The sequence below is a fragment of the Peromyscus maniculatus genome, chromosome X (genome assembly GCF_049852395.1).
Source record: "Peromyscus maniculatus bairdii isolate BWxNUB_F1_BW_parent chromosome X, HU_Pman_BW_mat_3.1, whole genome shotgun sequence".
Lineage (NCBI taxonomy): Eukaryota > Metazoa > Chordata > Mammalia > Rodentia > Cricetidae > Peromyscus > Peromyscus maniculatus.
In genome coordinates this window covers 67,147,811-67,165,783 of record NC_134875.1, presented here as the reverse complement: position 1 = coordinate 67,165,783, position 17,973 = coordinate 67,147,811, and the positions used below count along the sequence as shown (strand labels likewise).

At 32.1% G+C, this 17,973-nt stretch overlaps 1 protein-coding gene across 2 annotated transcripts in view; it reads left to right on the top strand.

The window, feature by feature from the left end:
* Pcdh11x (protocadherin 11 X-linked) overlaps nt 1–17,973 on the top strand; it is a 610,657-nt gene that overhangs the window by 168,034 nt on the left and 424,650 nt on the right. The window lies entirely within an intron of this gene.

Below are 17,973 nucleotides of genomic sequence, written 5' to 3'. Positions count from 1 at the left end.
CTGTTTCTTCTATTCACAATTTATGAAAGATTACACCATCCACTTCTGTTAGATTGTAAATTCAATCCTACTGCAGTCTTTGATGATTAATGAATAAGATAGTATATGTTTGGCCGGGCTGTGGTGGCACACGCCTTTAATCCCAGCACTCAGGAGGCAGAGCCAGGTGGATCTTTGTGAGTTTGGGGTCAGCCTGGTCTACAAAGCGAAATCCAGGAAAGGTGCAAAGCTACACAGAGAAACCCTGTCTTGAAAAACCAAAAAAAAAAAAAGTATATTTTCAAACACTTTATGACTGTAGACAGTATTAATTAATGTTTCTAGGGAAGGAGGAAAGCATTTATGATTTTTTAAAGCATCACTAAATGTACATTTGTTTCAATATAACTATTTACATTTTGAAACATTATAGATGTTTGCAGAGGAAAACATATTTTGTTACCATGTACTGAAAGATAGAAACTGAAAAACCACACAAATCAATGGGTGCTATGGATGTAATGGTTCAATATATGTATACATTATATAATGTTTAGATCATGTTTAAATGTATTTATATACCCAAAGAATTTTCACCATCTTTTTATTTCTGGCTTAAAAATTAATATATTTTAGATAACACTGAAACAACAGTTTTAATTATAGCATTTCCTTCATTTATATCATTGTACTTTGCTCACATTATTCTCATACTGTCCATCCATCTATCTTCCTCCTTTAGTACATTATTGCTATCTATACTTATCACATTGCATTATAGCATACTAGAACCATAATGTGGTGACCATCGATTTTATAGAGAAATCTTAGCTTATATTTTTGTCCACTTCAGACAAGGGTTGTAATCAGTATTGATGAATCTTATTGTTAAGAAACAAATGTGAACAACAATTAAATTAAAATCTTTTTATTAAAGCTGTATTTCTAAGTAAAAATGAAGATGTTTGGTTGTTTATAAAATAATATTTGATGGAGACACACAGAGTTTTATAAACTAATGGATTTTAGGTGTAACATACATCCTCATGAAATAGTTTATAGGATATCATAATAACAATAAACCTATCATTGATCTTATTTTTTTTTTTTGGTTTTTCGAGACAGGGCTTCTCTGTGTAGCTTTGCGCCTTTTCCTGGAACTCACTTGGTAGCCCAGGCTGGCCTCGAACTCACGGAGATCCGCCTGCCTCTGCCTCCTGAGTGCTGGGATTAAAGGCATGCGCCACCACTGCCCGGCGATCATTTTGTATCTTATAAAAATTGCTAATAATGATATTGGCCACTTGTAATTTATACATTTTGGGGGGAAATCTGACCACGATTGAAATTACAATAGTACTGGGTTTTAGTTTGTCCATTCTCTCTTCAGTGAAATGGATATGAATATGTATTTAAGAAAATGACACCTTGGAAGTGAGTTTTAACAGAAAACAACAAACCATAAGGCCTAATCCAATTATATTCTTATATAATCAAAATTTTACAGTTATGATCTGTAGTTGTATGATGAAAATTTGTCTGTTCTTTGGCTGACATTGTACTTTATAATAACCTGGTTCACATCATTAGATACATTCAAAACTTTGAGAACATTACACAGGATAGCTACATCTCCCTTAATTTTTCATGTTAGAACAGACAATATAAATTGAGACTTTCATGAATTAATCTCATCGGAGTAAAGAAATCTATGACCCACTCTCTGATCTTCTATTGATTTTAAAATATCATATATCACAATTGTGAAAAAGTAAGAGTACAATTTGAAAGATGATCTGTCCTCATTTTGTCTGTACAATGAAGTGTGTAATTGTTCATTAACTGTAAAATACTATATTCTAAAGTAAATACAGCCTTTCAGTATGTTTTATATTTTCTCAGTATAATTTATTTATTCTATGAAAAAAACATGTGCAAATATTTCCCATACAAACCATTTAAATATAATGATCAAAAATCATGAAAATGTCTATAAATACTGAATTAATAGTTTGAAATACATAGAATTAATGTATCACTCTGGAGAATTATAAAAATTACATATATGATTAAGTTTAATACACATATTTTTGAAGAGTCTATATTTTTTGAGAATTACATTGGAAAAATTACATATGTATATTTTTTAAGGAATAACTATCATAGTTTTACATAATAATCATAAAGCAATTTTCTTTTAATTATACACATTTTGCTGCTGAGGGGCCATTTCTAGTTATTTACAAATACCTTGTAGTGATATATTGTTTGCCCTAATAAAATTTGACTGAAGATCAGAGAGACAAAGGGACAAGCCCCTGTCACATTTTACCTCTAAAACTCCTCAGCCAGAAAAAGGCTCAGTTGATAGGCCTCTAGCCGAATGAGCTTCCTCGGCTGAAAAGGCTTCTAGTTCCTGTCTCATTATGCCTTATGTACCGTTCTCCACCCAGCTATTAAAGGCACGTGTGTTTCCCAAGTACCAGAATTAAAGTCTAGGAGAGAATCAGAGCCAGAATCATGTAGTCCAGGGTGGCTTTGAACAGTGTGCCACCACTGTCTGGCCTCTATGTTTATCTAGCGGCTGGCTTGTTCTGTTCTCTGATCTTCAGGTAAATTTTATTAGGGTACACAATATAACACCACAATACCTCTTTGAAGAAATATTGTGGTTCAGAAATATATGAAGTTGCTATTCATTTGAAAGTGCATTTTCAATTTTGTATACTGTAGTAGCTGACACAAAAATTAACACGTTTTCCACATACTAGGTATTTATATTATTATTTGACACAGGTTTCCTAGGTTTCTTTTTGAAAAGGAGAATACTGCTATATTAACACATATTTGTTTTAAACTGAGGAAAATATTTTTCCATGATTTATATGTTGCCTCTTGGAATATTGACTGATAAGAACATTTGTACTTAAAATTGGAATCATTTTATTAACATATTTAACTTTTCTTCACTTAATTTCAGTTGAAATTGTATTGAAAATTCTACAACTAGTGATTATAGAATCTACTAGATCTAATAATGGTAGGCAGGTTGTCAGGACTGTCATTCTACGAGACCCAGAATCACTGCTATAACATTTCAAAGGAACTGCTGTGAATTTTTTCAGTCCTTCATCTTAGTACTGGATAATCAAGTCCTTTCATGCTTTCATGGACCATTGGTTTATAGTGATGGAGGTAAAACCTGGAAGTAGAAAAAGAAAATGAATATATGCAAACAGATAATCCCTCAGCTACAGTTATACATAAGCAAGTGCCCACTGTATGAAAAAGATAGTGCAGAAATATAAAATTGTCTATTTATCAGTGAAAGTGACATATAATCCTTATATGTGTTCAATTATATACAAATCCTAATATAATTTTTTTTATGTGGTTTGGGATTCACTGACAAATCTACTGTCATAGGTATGACTTTCTTGAGGTTTAAAAATAACCCCCTGAACATATTAGTTATATTCTTACTTTTATAGATGATGGATAGAGTTAATAAGAAAAATCCCAATTTATTTGCAATTTTTATAAGGCTGGAATGCTCAGTAAATTATTTGTTCATCTTGTCAATTCCATATAAATATGTTGTTGAAATTTCTAAGGATACAGTCTAGCACTCTGGCAATGGATTGTAGCAAAATTCATTTAAAGTTCAATGGACATGGGAAGTAGGTAATTTATTTAAATCCCCCACTTACTAAATCAGGATTTAAGTTTTTAAAATATTTAGTTTTTCTAACTAATGAAATGGTCTTGAGAAGAACGAGCAAAATCTCTGTACTATTATGACAGGGTAATCCTGATGACTATGTTGCCTATTAAGGTTTTCACTGAGTTGAGGTGGTTACATTTTACTAATGTTTAGAATTTGGTTTTGTTTTGTTTTCCAGAAAGCAATTAGTGCTAACTGTCTTATAATCTAGGTAGTCATTCACTCTCCAGATAGCATGAAATAATGGATTTGTGTATTTAATGAGGAAACATTTACAAAAGATATTCTTTTATTACTCAATAAATGACACACTGTGTCTGTTTTTGTATATTAGAAGACTTTCTTTGATAAGTAACCATAGATCCATACATTAGAAGCATAGTGCTAGAGAGGTCCCCAGATATCCACAAAGATACCTCCACAATAGACTACTGGCAATGGTCGAGAGAAAGCCCGAACTGACCTACTCTGGTGAGCATCTATGGCCAAACACCCTAACTGTCATGGTAGTACTCTCATCCAGTGACTTATGGAAAAGGATGCGGAGAAAGAGGAGGGATTGTATGAGAGATGTTGAGACCATTATTGGAAGAGGCACGGGGACGAGTGGCCGAACTAGTGGAAGCACATGGACTGTGGACCAATAGCTGAGGAGCCCCATACTGGATCAGGTTCTCTGGATAAGTGAGACAGTTGATTAGTTTGAACTGTTTGGGAGGCATCCAGGCAGTGGGACAGGGACCTGTCCTCAGTGCATGAGCTGGCTGTTTGGAACCAGCGGCTTATGCAGGGACAGTTGGCTCAGCCTGGGTGGAGGGGACTGGACCTGCCTGGACTGAATCTACCAGGCTGAGCTGAATCCCCAGGGGAGTCCTTGCCCTGGAGGAGATGGGAATGGGAGGCAGGATGGGGGGAGGGCCGGGGGGCAGGAGGAGGAAGGACAGGGGAATCAATGGCTGATATGTAAAATTCAATTAAATTATAAAATTAAAAAAAATAAATTGATATTTTAAATTGTTTAAAAATTTATGTATTTCTCAATTTATTTCTTTTTACATTTTATTTTACTTAATTAAAATAATATTACTTTTATAAATATTATTTAAAATTAAACATTAAAATTATTTGTATATTTGGGTCATAGCATATTAAAAACAAGTAGTATATCAAATATCAATTCACAATTATATATGGTCATGTTCTTTCAGCTTTTTCCTACTCATTTCTTTCAAAGATGTATAGAAGGGATTTCTAGGGAGAAAGCCACATTATTCTTAAATTTGTAAAAGAATTTACCAGTAAAAGATTAGTACAAATGGAGTTTTCAAGAAACTCAGTTTCCAAATAGCACCTGAAAAGAGAAAGATGAATCTGGTATCTGCCCTGAAGGATCTCACTGTCACATTAAGAGAGATTAGAAATATAAGCATAGATTTAGAAACTGAAGAAAATCATGGTTGATTTCAGTCAATAGACACAGAATTTTCTGGCCAGGAACCCAGAACAAATCTGTTTACATGGAAGTCTTCCTAGTGCAAGTTCAAGTTCAGACCTATCTAGTGTAAATCAAACAATTTCATGGAGTTAAATATACGGAACCATGGTGGAACTAAAATTGAGACAGTAGGTTTGGGTGCCAGATAATAGATTTGCAGGTGTTATTTACCATTTGGCATCCAGAGAAAATCAATAAGGATTCTGCATGCAATGAGTGTCACTATATGTCAAAGCACTGTTACAAAAGATAAATCGTCAGTGGAGTGCTGAAATTGATGAACATGGGCTTGCAAGAACAAAGTATCATGTGTTTTTCCACCTTCATTTGAAGGTCTCATATTAACATGAAATAGATAATAGAAAGTATGTTTATAACACAAATACGGGCAGCTGCTAAAACACAGTAATTTTCTAAAATAGTTTTTTTTTTTTTATAACTAGACACCAACACCACTACATTTATAAATGGATATTGCCAGTTTGATAATCTTATCTTTTGGTGATATTTAAGTATGCAGATTTTAATTTTCATTAGATATTTCAAGTTAGAAAGTCGTTTAACAGAAAATATGGAGGCTATATTTCTTCCTTCATTATAAAAGACTAATGATCATCTTTCAGACACTGAATTAATATTCCATCCTCCATGGAAAGTAATCCCGTGAGAAAATTTAACTTTAAATACCACCAATTCCTTGGAGGAAGTTAACTAAAAATACTTTGTTATTTGTTTTTCATTGTTATTGGTAATGTTTTAGTTTTTTTAAGTGTTGATTTAGATATCCTATGAGAGTTGGTCCACATATAATTGGCATGAGAGGGGTCTCAGGGGAAATAAGGATTTTTTTCTGCGATAATCAAATGAGCAATATAAATAAATGTCTATTGTATTATTAAAAATGCAAATATACTATCAAACTATTTCAGTTAAAATAGTATCACATTTATGAGAGTTATGTTTGTCAATAAAATTTACAAAAACATGTATTAGTGTCAGAAACATAGAGATTTTCTTTTTAAACTTTTAATTCAAAATTCCACTCATATATTATGTCTTCAAAGAAACTTTCCCATGGGATTGTGGTGTTGGCCTCATATTTAAAATTTATTATATAGATTTCCATTTGAGTTCACAAAATTAAATTAGTATATAACAATAACATGTGAGAACTATAAATATTAGTGTATATATGCAAAAATAAACCCAAGGAGAAAAAGGAGAAAGAACATGAATTCTTTTCTTAGGGTATATCTTTAAAATAGTAAGATATATTTGCAAATTATACATCTTAATGGTTTTTACACACACACACACACACACTAATTTGTTTATATGTTGTATCCTCTGTTATACAGTGGAGTTTTAGGAATACATTAAAATACAGTAAAATATTTATAACTATAATATTGTATAATATCTATAATACTGTATAATTTCAATTGGGAATTAATTTATTTTTTAGTTTACATATTTTTCTCTTTTGTTCTTCTCTTCTATGAAACTTAAACATTACTGGTCTCTTCTCTGTTTGTCTGACTTCTAGAAACCATGAAACTCCTTAAGTCATTCTCTTTATGTCTTGATTGGTCATGTTTTCTAGACATGACACAAGTCACTGCTGAGCCAGAAGATTGCTATAGAAATTTGCTACAGTTTGTCTTGATAATTGATGCATTTAAGATTAATAATTTTTATACTTTAACTTTGGCCATTTTCTGAGCAGTGTCTTCTTTTTGTCTGAGATTTGATGCTTTTGTGTTGAATATTAAAATCTGATATTCTTTATAAAGTGAAACCTAAATGGAGTATGTGTATGGCTTACATATTCAATTTATGTATAGAGTAGTGAACAGTATATTCAAATGTTTTATTGTTGATTCCCAGAAGACAGAATAAATAGTTTACCCCTTTTTCTTATCTTTCAGATAGAAATTCAAAGTCCTTTGTATTAAGAATAATAGGGAGAAAGCTTTGTTAAAGCCTAGCTTAAGAACATGCACATAATATATTGTTACACAGGAAGAAATGAAAGTTTTAACATCCTGGATAAAAGCAAGCATTATCCAGCTCAATGAATTGTCAAAAATCAAAGCACCTATTGTCACAGGACCACTTTGGCTTATCTTTACCTTTTCTAGTTGAGCCTCAGTATGGGTTTAAGAGAAGGATAAAGGGTTAAAGAACACAAGCATTCAGATATAAGTGACGACTACTTTTTATGTAAAGCAAAAGTAAAGCCATTCATATTAATATTAGAATTAGATTCTTCACCTAATTATTTCTTTTATTTTTGAGATATCTTCCTCCATTTTTTCCCTTCCTGAAAATCATCCCATACACCCCTTCTTGTTCTCTTTAAATTCTGTTCAAATTCAAGACCTCTTTTCATACTAATTTTTGTTACATACATATTGCATATATATATATATGTATATATATATGTCTATTTTTAAATATATAAATACAGCCTGTTCAGTTTGTATAATGTTACTTATATATGTATCATTAGGGTGACCAGGTGTTAGATAAACAATTGGTATATTATTCCCCATGGAAAACTGTTTGTCCTGCTCTCAGTATTCCTAAGTTTCCTGAAGCTCTTTGTGTAGGGTTAAAGCTTCTTGGGCTTTCTCTCATCCATATTATCATGTCTATTTGTATTGTCCTTGTTCAATTAATGTTTAGTCAGTAATTTGTGGAGAATTTATAGGTATAGCTTCTGACATTCTTAGAAAACCAAACTTCACTGTAGACTTCTTGATCTTCTGGCTCTTATAATCGACACACACTTTTCCACCTTGTTTCCAGACTCTTAGTTTCAGTATCCATTGGGACTGCTTTCCAATATATATTCTGCATTTTGATTGGTTATGAGTTTCTGTAATGGTCTTCATCCGAGGCAGAGAGAACTTTCCTTGATGAGGGATGAGGACTCTACTTATCTATGAATGTTAATACAACTATTACAGTAGAGTTAGGGATTATGCTGGGTTAGAAATGAGCCAGTCCTTGCTTCTTCCCGAGTCCTGGGTAGTGGGCCAGGTTTCCAGTAACAGGTATGATTTCAGTCTTCTTAAATATGTTCTAAGTCCAATTACAGACCTTTTAGTTGCCACCTGTTATTGGGGTTTTTGCTCAATCCACAAGTCAATGAAAATCTAACAAAAACCCCAATAACAGGCATGGGAAACTCTTTTGAGTTGTTAGTGTGGAATGTTCAAGAGACTCCCAAATCTTTACTGTCTATTGATATTGCCCCTGCTCCCTACAGGTTGAAGGTAAAATTTTCTTGTTGAAGACACTGTACATTCCAGAAATAGGGCCCAGAGGCTCCTAAGCTCCTAATTGCCTCCTCCTTGAGCACAAAAATTCATGATACCAATATCTGCATTCCAAGTTTTCATTGGAGAGAAGCAAATAATCCTAATCTCTTTATGATGCTTATGGGCCACAACAAAGATAAGCATGACATAACCCTAATGATGAAACAGTAGCATGCCTATCATGGTTGCAACTAATAGATCTGTTGTATTAATATTCATATTGGATTGGATTGACTGTTTATTGATGAAAGAAACAGTCTGTGAATAAGATTTAAATAAAAATCAAATGTCATTAATATTTCAGTTTTGCTAAAATGATGTTTCCTTTCCCTCTTTTTAGCTGCTGCTATATTTTCTATGCTCCATCATATAAAGTTCATAAAAAGTTGCTCATCTTAGCATCAGTACACAAAATATCTTGCTTCAAACTGGAGATTTTATTAATCTAATGTGGGTTAGAAAGGTGGCTCATTGGTTAAGAACACTTGATATTCTTGCAGAAGGCTCAAGTTCAATACATAGCACCCACTAGGCAGCTCATAACTGCCTGATAGTCCATTTCCGATGGATTCGATGCCTTCTTCTGACTTGTGGTGCAAATACATGCATTCAAGCAAAATACTCATACATGAAATGAATAAATTTGACATGAATGAATGAATAAAATATAGACATGATAATGTTTTGATGACTGAGAAATAAGTATTGATTCATCTTCTTTTCTTTCAAATACTTGAATACTTTTAATGTATCAATATTGTAAAAGAAAAAATTACCTTTGCGCCAGGCGGTGGTGGTGCACGCCTTTAATCCCAGCACTTGGGAAGCAGAAGCAGGCGGATCTCAGTGAGTTCGAGGCCAGCCTGAGCTACCAAGTGAGTTCTAGGAAAGGCGCAAAGCTACACAGAGAAACCCTGTCTCAAAAAACAAAAATAAAAACAAAAAAAATTACCTTTGTTTGTGGATATTTATATTTCAAGGAAAATATTTTGGGGAAAATGCAACATACTGGTGTGAGTTGAAACCTGTATTTTTAAATTACATGTAATCCTTTTACCATGAGTGTGAAAGTGGTTACAACAATTTCTCGGCACAAAATTTATAATTTACTGGAAGCATGTCTTTATATTTTGTTCATTTAATCAGTCCTCATTCTAGACCGTCTTATAAGGACAATAGACTTCAAAAGTATATTTAGGAACAAAACTGTATTTTATTATATTGATGTATGTTCCCTCTAGTGTTAAAATCTCCAAGACTTTTATTATAAAGTTTTTTTTTATATTTAAGTCCATTTACATGGTACATTGTATTTATTAACTTCATATACAATGACCCATCCTGCATCTAAGGGACAAAGCCAACTTGACTGTTTTGGGTAATCTTTTTATATTTGCCTGTATTTGCTTAGCAAGTATTTCACTGAGAATGTTTGCATCTGTGTTTATCAGGAATAATGACCTTCAATTTTATTTTTATGTTGAGTGTTCTGGTTTGGATATTAAAGTGACACTAACATCACAGAATGTGCTTGGGGAGGTTCTTTCTGTATATATTTTTAAAAATAGTATAAGAAGTATTGGTTGCAGATGTTCATTAAATTTCTATTAAATATCTTCTGTGAATCCACTGGTCCAGAGCTTCTTTTAGTTGGAAGATTTTTTTTTATTGTATCAATGTCATCACTTCTTATGGTTTTGTGAAGTTATTAATATATTTTGGTTTAAACAGGAGATTAGATGAATCAAGAAGTTTGTACATTTCTTTTAGATTTTTCATCTTAATGCAGTCAGGGTTTTAAAAGTATTCCCTTGTAATATTCTGAATTTCATTTTTTAAAATTTTGTTTTATTGCCCCATTCATCTCTGATTATGTTACTTGGGTCCTCTCCTACTTTTGATTAGTAAGATCAAGAAAGAGTTTGTTGACTGTATCTTCAAAGTACCAGTGCTTAGATTCATGGCTTATTGCTTCATTGTTTCTGTTTCAATAACTTATGCTATCTCTTTTTATTATTGCTTAACAAAGACTGGATTTTGTTTTGTGCTTTTTATTCCAAATTATTGAGAATCATCACTAGATCATTTAGTTCTACTCTTTTTAGGTTTAATGTAGTCACTTAAAGCTATAAATTTTTTTGGAAGGCCACTTTCAATATGTGCCAGAGGTTTAAGGATTTGTTGTATTGCTTTCATTTTCATTTAGTTTCAGAAATTTAATTCTAAATTTAATAAAGCTACTATTCCTCCTACAGAAGTTCAAGGGTCTAGTGTGTGGGATTAAAATGTCTGTGTCCTAAGAAAAAAAGTTACTCAAAGGAAATTGCCAAAAATGATAAATGAGAAAAATAAGTTTTTCCTTTCATTGAATATGTGACATCCAATGTGTGATTAATAAGAACATTTACCTGTGATACTGAGGGCACTGAATGTCTTATTCTAGAAAAGGCAAAATGGAATTTATAAATCACTCATATAAAAGAAGGGCAATTGATTTATATAGAAACACGTTTTGATAAGATGGACTGCCAAATGTTCATGAATAAAAATTTAAATTTATTCCTTTATTTTATGATTTTTTTAAAAAAGGACATTTAATACATATTACTTTACAATTTCAAAGCTTCTTAATTACTCTGTTTCTCTTAAAAATCAATTTAAACCATTAGCCAAGGACAAATCAATTTCTAATTTTATTTGTAAATAGAAGTTCAAATGAAATGACATTACTTTGGAAGGATTTCATATCCAGGTATTAGAATAAAAGAGAGATTATGAAATATTCTATTAAAGGTTGTATGTATTACTTGAAATGATAGTGAATATATGTTATTTTTTGTTGGTTATATTTCTATAGAATATATATTAGGATTCACACAAAAACTTTTTGGTAAGTACTTAAATCAATATTTCTGTATTTAAATTATTACCTTTAAATTCTCTAGATGTTAAGTTACTTCTTAATGTATTTTCCATTAAAAAAGAACAGATACATAAGAATTCAGTACAGTATGTGAGAAGTTTTGGTTTATTTGTTTTTAGGGAGATAATGTTACTCATGTTTACATTTGTATTTTTATACAATATTCATGATATTACTCTTAATTCTTGATAAAATACTTCAGGTTTGAATTTATACTTGAATGCAATCAAGACTACTTAAAAAACAGAATAGAAGTTGGTGGTTTTACTCTTTTGACTCTTTTGAATGCCTGCCATCTAGCTTCCAAATAAATACACATGGAGGCTTATTCTTACTTATGAATGCCTGGCCTTAGCTTGGCTTGTTTTTAGCCAGCTTTTCTTAGCTTAAATTATCTATCTTTGGCCTCAGGGAATTTATCTTTCTCTATTCTCATATACCTTTTCTTTCCTTCTTATTTCATGTCTGACTGTGTGCCTGGGTGGCTAGGTGGTTGGCTTCTAAATTCTTCCTCCTTCATATCTTGTTCTTTCCCAGATTTCTCCTTCTATTTATTCTCTCTGCCTGCCAGTTCACCCTATACTTTCTCCTGCCTCACTATTGGCTGTTCAGCTCTTTATTAGAATATCAGGTGTTTTAGACAGGCACAGTAACACAGCTTCACAGAGTTAAACAAATGCAGCATAAACAAAATAGCACACCTTAAGATAATATTCTACAACATGTGTGTGTGTGTACTTACTCCTCAAAAGTCTATGTAAAATTAGTTTCTATGTATATTAGTTTCTATACAAAGAGTAATTTAAGCTAAGTAGTGGTAGCACACAGCTTTAATCCCAGTACTTGGAGGCAAAAACTGGTGGATCTCTGTGAATTCAATGCCAGCCTGGCCTACAAAGTGAGTTCCAGGTCATCCAGGATAGTTACACAGAGAAAACCTATCTTGAACCTCCCACCCCCGAAAAAAAAGTGAGATAATTTATGTTCTTCAAAAAGTGATGTCAGGATAGGAATTTGATATAGGAGTTCAAGAAAAATAGGTTCATGTCCAGTTTATGTGGTTTACAAACTGTCATTAACTGATGAAGGTTCTTGGATAGTTGAGAATATTATCTGTTTCTAACTGTACCTAAAAATAAAACTTACAAGGATTGATTTAAGGTTTTTTCTACATTATACAAAAGATTGTATAATGGGGCTGTTATAGATCTATTAAAAGATATATAAAAGCTGATTCTTTCTAATAGACTTTTGGCTGCATGACATGAATACATTAGTTTTGGGGCTTAAAAGAAAAATGATAAGTTCTAAATATCATATAATCATGGTATGACTTTGGTACATACTATTGGCAGTAAATACTCTATGCCAGAAATCTAAGTATAATAATGAAAATGTTTCATAATTTATTAGAATTAATGCATGCTATATTATCTGTTCCTGACTACCCTATGAACTGCGGAGAGGTAGAATTTTTTCATTGCTTTTCTTTAAAATTAAACTTAAAAATTTCCATTAATTACTATATCATTGTGAGCCATTTTATAAATTATTCTTACCTAAGATAATGTTTTTCTCCTTTTTAATCAGTTATTTGAGATTTTCATACATGTTCTGATCACATGCACACCCACCTAACTCTTCCCAGAACTATCATCATCTGCTTTCCCATCCAAATTTGTGGCCTTTTAAAAACACGTAAGATCAATTTTTGCTTCTCAAATATTCTTGAGTGTGTGGTCTTCCACTGGAACACAGTCCATTTAAAGGTGAAAACGCTCAAATTCAAAGAAGCAAATGATTTCTATATGATGTAAGACTAGGCTTAGTAATTTTTCAATATAATATAGTATTCCTACATATTGAGAAGCTCAGTTTTACCCAGTATATGGTAAGGGAAAATTTCAAAGGACTTATGTATGGTTATGATATATGATAGGAAATATGATGTGAGTATGATGGGAAGATAAGTAAAATAAATGTTTATCAATATCAAATAAATTAAACAAACAAGAAACAATGAAAGAATTTTAAAGCAGTATCACTAATTCTTTATTATCAATATTTAAGAACTACAGAAACCTCAAATTTTACAAAAGTAAAACCCTTATCATAACTGTGTTGCTCGAGTTTTCCGCCTTGCCCACAGTCAGGACAAATCTTTGTCACCCACCAGTCCCACAGCCACTCAGACCCAACCAAGTAAACACAGACACTTATATTGCTTACAAACTGTATGGCCGTGGCAGGCTTCTTGCTAACTGTTCTTTTATCTTAAATTAACCATTTCCATAAATTTATACCTTGCCACGTGGCTGGTGGCTTACTGGCGTCTTTACATGCTGCTGGTCATGGCGGCAGCTGCAGTGTCTCTGGTCATGGCGGCGGCTGCAGAGTCTCCTTCTGCCTTTCTGTCCTTTTATTTCTGCTCTCTGTTAGTCCCGCCTATCTTTCCTGCCTAGCCATGGCCGATCAGGTTTTATTTATTAACCAATCAGAGCAACTTGACATACAGACCATCCTCCAGCACAGCCAAGTGCAGACCATCTCAAACACCTGCACTCAGGCCCATGGTCCTAATCATCCTCTATATGGACCTGCTGGGTAACGCCACAAAGAACCCAAGAAGGGCTCCCACAGGACATACAGAACATCCCACAGCACAACTCTAAAGACATTTCTGACACATTGGCTTTTATGCAGTATAACATGTACAGTGTATTGAAAATATAAATGCATTCATTGATCTAATAGGATTCAACTGCTTTGTTCCTAACTAGAAATTGTGTCATGCAATAAAAGTATGTGCATGAAAAAAGATTATCTCTAAAGTCATAAATTGATACATAAAACTTTGAATAAATTTCATGCATATCATTAACTATTAATTGTAAAAGTTAAAAATAACTTTAGTAATATTCTTGTCTGTATACAATATTGAAAAGATTATTTTCATGTGGAATAGGATAGTTTCTTTTAGGTATTTTTATAATTTTATTTTTTAGTTAAAAATTTTACACAGAATATATAACCATATGTTACATTTTTGAAATTTAGAAATTTTAATTAATTCACATATGACTTATATGACATATATGAATTACATGACTTCTATGACATATATAGGCAGGGGAGTTCATGATCAACCTTGGCTACAGAGTTTTAGACTACATAGTACTTTGACTATAAAAATAACTAAACATAAAAATTGAACATACAAAGAGAAAGTTGATGTGATAGAAAATTTGGAACAGCTCCTGAATTTCATATTAAAGAATAAATAAAGTATTTTAGGATTATTTAATAAATTATATTTTATAAGAAACAATCTATGATGGCTGATATTGTGTGGAAATAATAGATATTGATGTTTTCAAGGGAGATGGTTCTCATCTTGACTTCATTATTTTCCATAGTCTTGATCTATTCACTTATCTTGTGTGGATTTCAGTTTTAAGAGCTAACTTATTCTGCCTACTTTTGAAATTTGGAATTTGCACTCAAATATATGAGGAAATTCCAGTTGATATTTATTTTAAAATTAAGAAATTTGTTTGTTTATTCATCTAGAGGATTTGATTTGATTTGAATATTTATTTTAAAAATTTTCTTAATTGACTTAATATTGTTGATTATTAACTTAATTCCATGAGGCATACATATAATTTAATGTACACCTGCATTGAGAAAAATACAGTCAGTAGAAAGTGGTGTAAACCTACTGTTATTAGAAAAGTATAGGGGATTAAATTTCATCTAATATCATCTCTATGAATATCTCTCTTATAGTCAAAAGTTACCTTCTAATATTAATTATTGAATTGATAGTATAAATATAAGAACTGCTGCTTGGAATCAAACTTCTTTTTTTTCCCTCAAGCTCATGGAAGGTATTACTTAGACATAATCTAAGTCTAATGCAATCACCTATTGTATTAATTTGATGCATATGATTGCATGAATCTTACGCATAGAGTTCAAGTAAGTATGTTTACAGTCCTAAAATGATTAATAGCTGTATGTTTGAAGTTACTTGAAATTTTTTTATACATAGTAAAATGTACCTAAAGGCGGGGACAAGAAAAAATTTAAAAGCATGATTTTGACAACATATAGTCATTGATATAGCATCAATAATCAGAATTTAGAAAAATTAAAGCTCAGTTCACTAGCAGTGATACTATAGAGCAGGATAGACTGGAACATGAGATAGGAAGGGTTAAATTTTTGAAGAAACATTAATTTGATCCCTATGAATGAACATATTAGCTATTGTATTAGACATATGTAAAGGTGGATATCTCATATTGAATATATTGAGTGGAGACTGAGAACGCAAATAGTATAAAAACAGTGAGGTATTTTTCTCAAAGCATGATCTTGTAACTATCTGATTGACCCAGGGAACAAGTTAAAATTAAATGCTGAATCAGGAAGTTCTTTACTCCAGGATAGGAAATATCTACCTCTTTGATACATTTCTAGTTGTGGTATTGCATTATATTCAATTCATTTGATATCAGGTGACTATAATAATTCTACTGTAACAAAAGACATTTTTTGCAGCCAACTATACCATTGAATATTGCAAAAGAACAGGACCAGCAGCATTTTTCCTATATATCCAAATAGAGAAGTTAGAATGAAGCCAAATTAAGAAACATAAGATAAAGTTTTTGATAAACAGTAAAGACATTAGCAATAGTAAATATTGTGGTACAAGTATTTGTCATTTTAAAACCTTTAATGAACTAATTTATTTTTGAAACTGAAGAGAAAATCAACTTTTTTTGCTTATAGGCAATCATATACTTTAAAATAAAGCAAATTCATTAATTTTCCTCTAATGGAAGACTTATTATTAGTTTGTTTTCATTTCCATTTTTTAACACCTACAGATTTGCATTATATAAGGAAAATAAATTCTGTCTAGCTTATTGGAAATTAGCTTTTTTTGTGTGAAGCTGAGTTCAAGAGAGATATAAATCAGGAATGTAAATAGGACAATAATTCACTCATTCATTCTTAGTTTTCTCATGTGATGCTCCATTGAGAGTTTTTTTAACCTAATATGTAATTTTATGAGTATAGAATCATCTAACAATTTATTAGCACATTAATTCTGTTGAATTGTTACTTGCTTTTCCATGCTTAGAATTGTCTTCCTTCTGTTTCCCTTCATTAATCTTGATAACTCTTAATTCTGCCTATCATACTTTTTACACTAATACTCATTTGATTTCACAGTAGTACGTATCTTAGTTACTTTTCTATTGCTGTGATAAGACACCAAGACAAAAGCAACTGATAGAAGAAACAGTTTATTGAGTGATCACAGTTTCAGAGTATGAGCCTACAGCTATCATGGTGGGGAGCATTGCAGCAGGCAGGCAGGCAGGCATAATGCTGGAGCAGTAACTGAGAGCTTACATCTCTTTCACAAAGCCAAGGGGGAGAGAAAGAGAGAGACAGAGACAGAGGCAGAGAGAGAGTCAGAGAAACAGAGAGATAGACAGATAGAGAGGCCAGAAATGGCAGAAGTCTTTTGATACCTCATATCTGAACTCCTGTGACACACCTCCTCCATCAAGGCCACACCTAATCTCTCCCAAGAGTTTCACCAATTGGAAAGATCATGAATTTCTGCCTATAGAAGTCATTCTCTTTCAAACCACTATAGTAGTAAGAATCTCAAACTTGCCTCTGTGACTACCAGTTCAGAGAATGTAGGGTTTATAGGTTAAAGCATGAAGCTATGTGTAAGTGAGAAGGTACAAAAAAGTGGATAATATTTGCATTAAAAGAATATCTCTTCTTTATAGTCATTTCCAGAGAGGCAATTTTCTTTTGCCTGTAATGTTAACCTCATGATCTCAATGATGCTTGAAATGCTTTCCTGAATTTATGCCTTGCATTTTTAGAAATCTAAATCATAATGAGTAAATTATCAACTATATTATTTCTTTAGATCAATGGATATCAAAAATTTTGTTAACAGAAAAATCAACTGAGTGTAGGTCAGAAGTAAACTTCAAAAACTTGCAGTGTAAACAGGTGCTCCAGCGCCTGTGGACAAAGATTACTCTTGGGCCCTTTGAAGATCACTGAATTAATTTATGATTATCTTGACCATATATTTCATGGGGCATTCTACTTACTCACATGAGCATATCATACATAGTCTTCTCTTGATGACACAATGAGCAGTCAGCATGATGCATTCAGACAAATGAACAGAAAAGAATAATCTTTTATAAAGTGATCCAAACTACATCCAATTTATTCAAGAAATTTCAGTTTTCTGGAGATTAAAAAAAGTCACTCATTTTGGAATGTTCTACCTCTTCAAAAATTCTGTTTTGTCCACCTATGAAATGGACTTCAGTGGGTTAAACATGTATAGGTCACATTTTATTTTCATGTGGTTTGATCCTCATTGAAGTTTAGTAAGTTTGTGATTGTTTTTGCAAGTGGGCAAATGACCTTCATTTTGATCAATTTCCTCAAGATTTGTATTTAGTAAGCC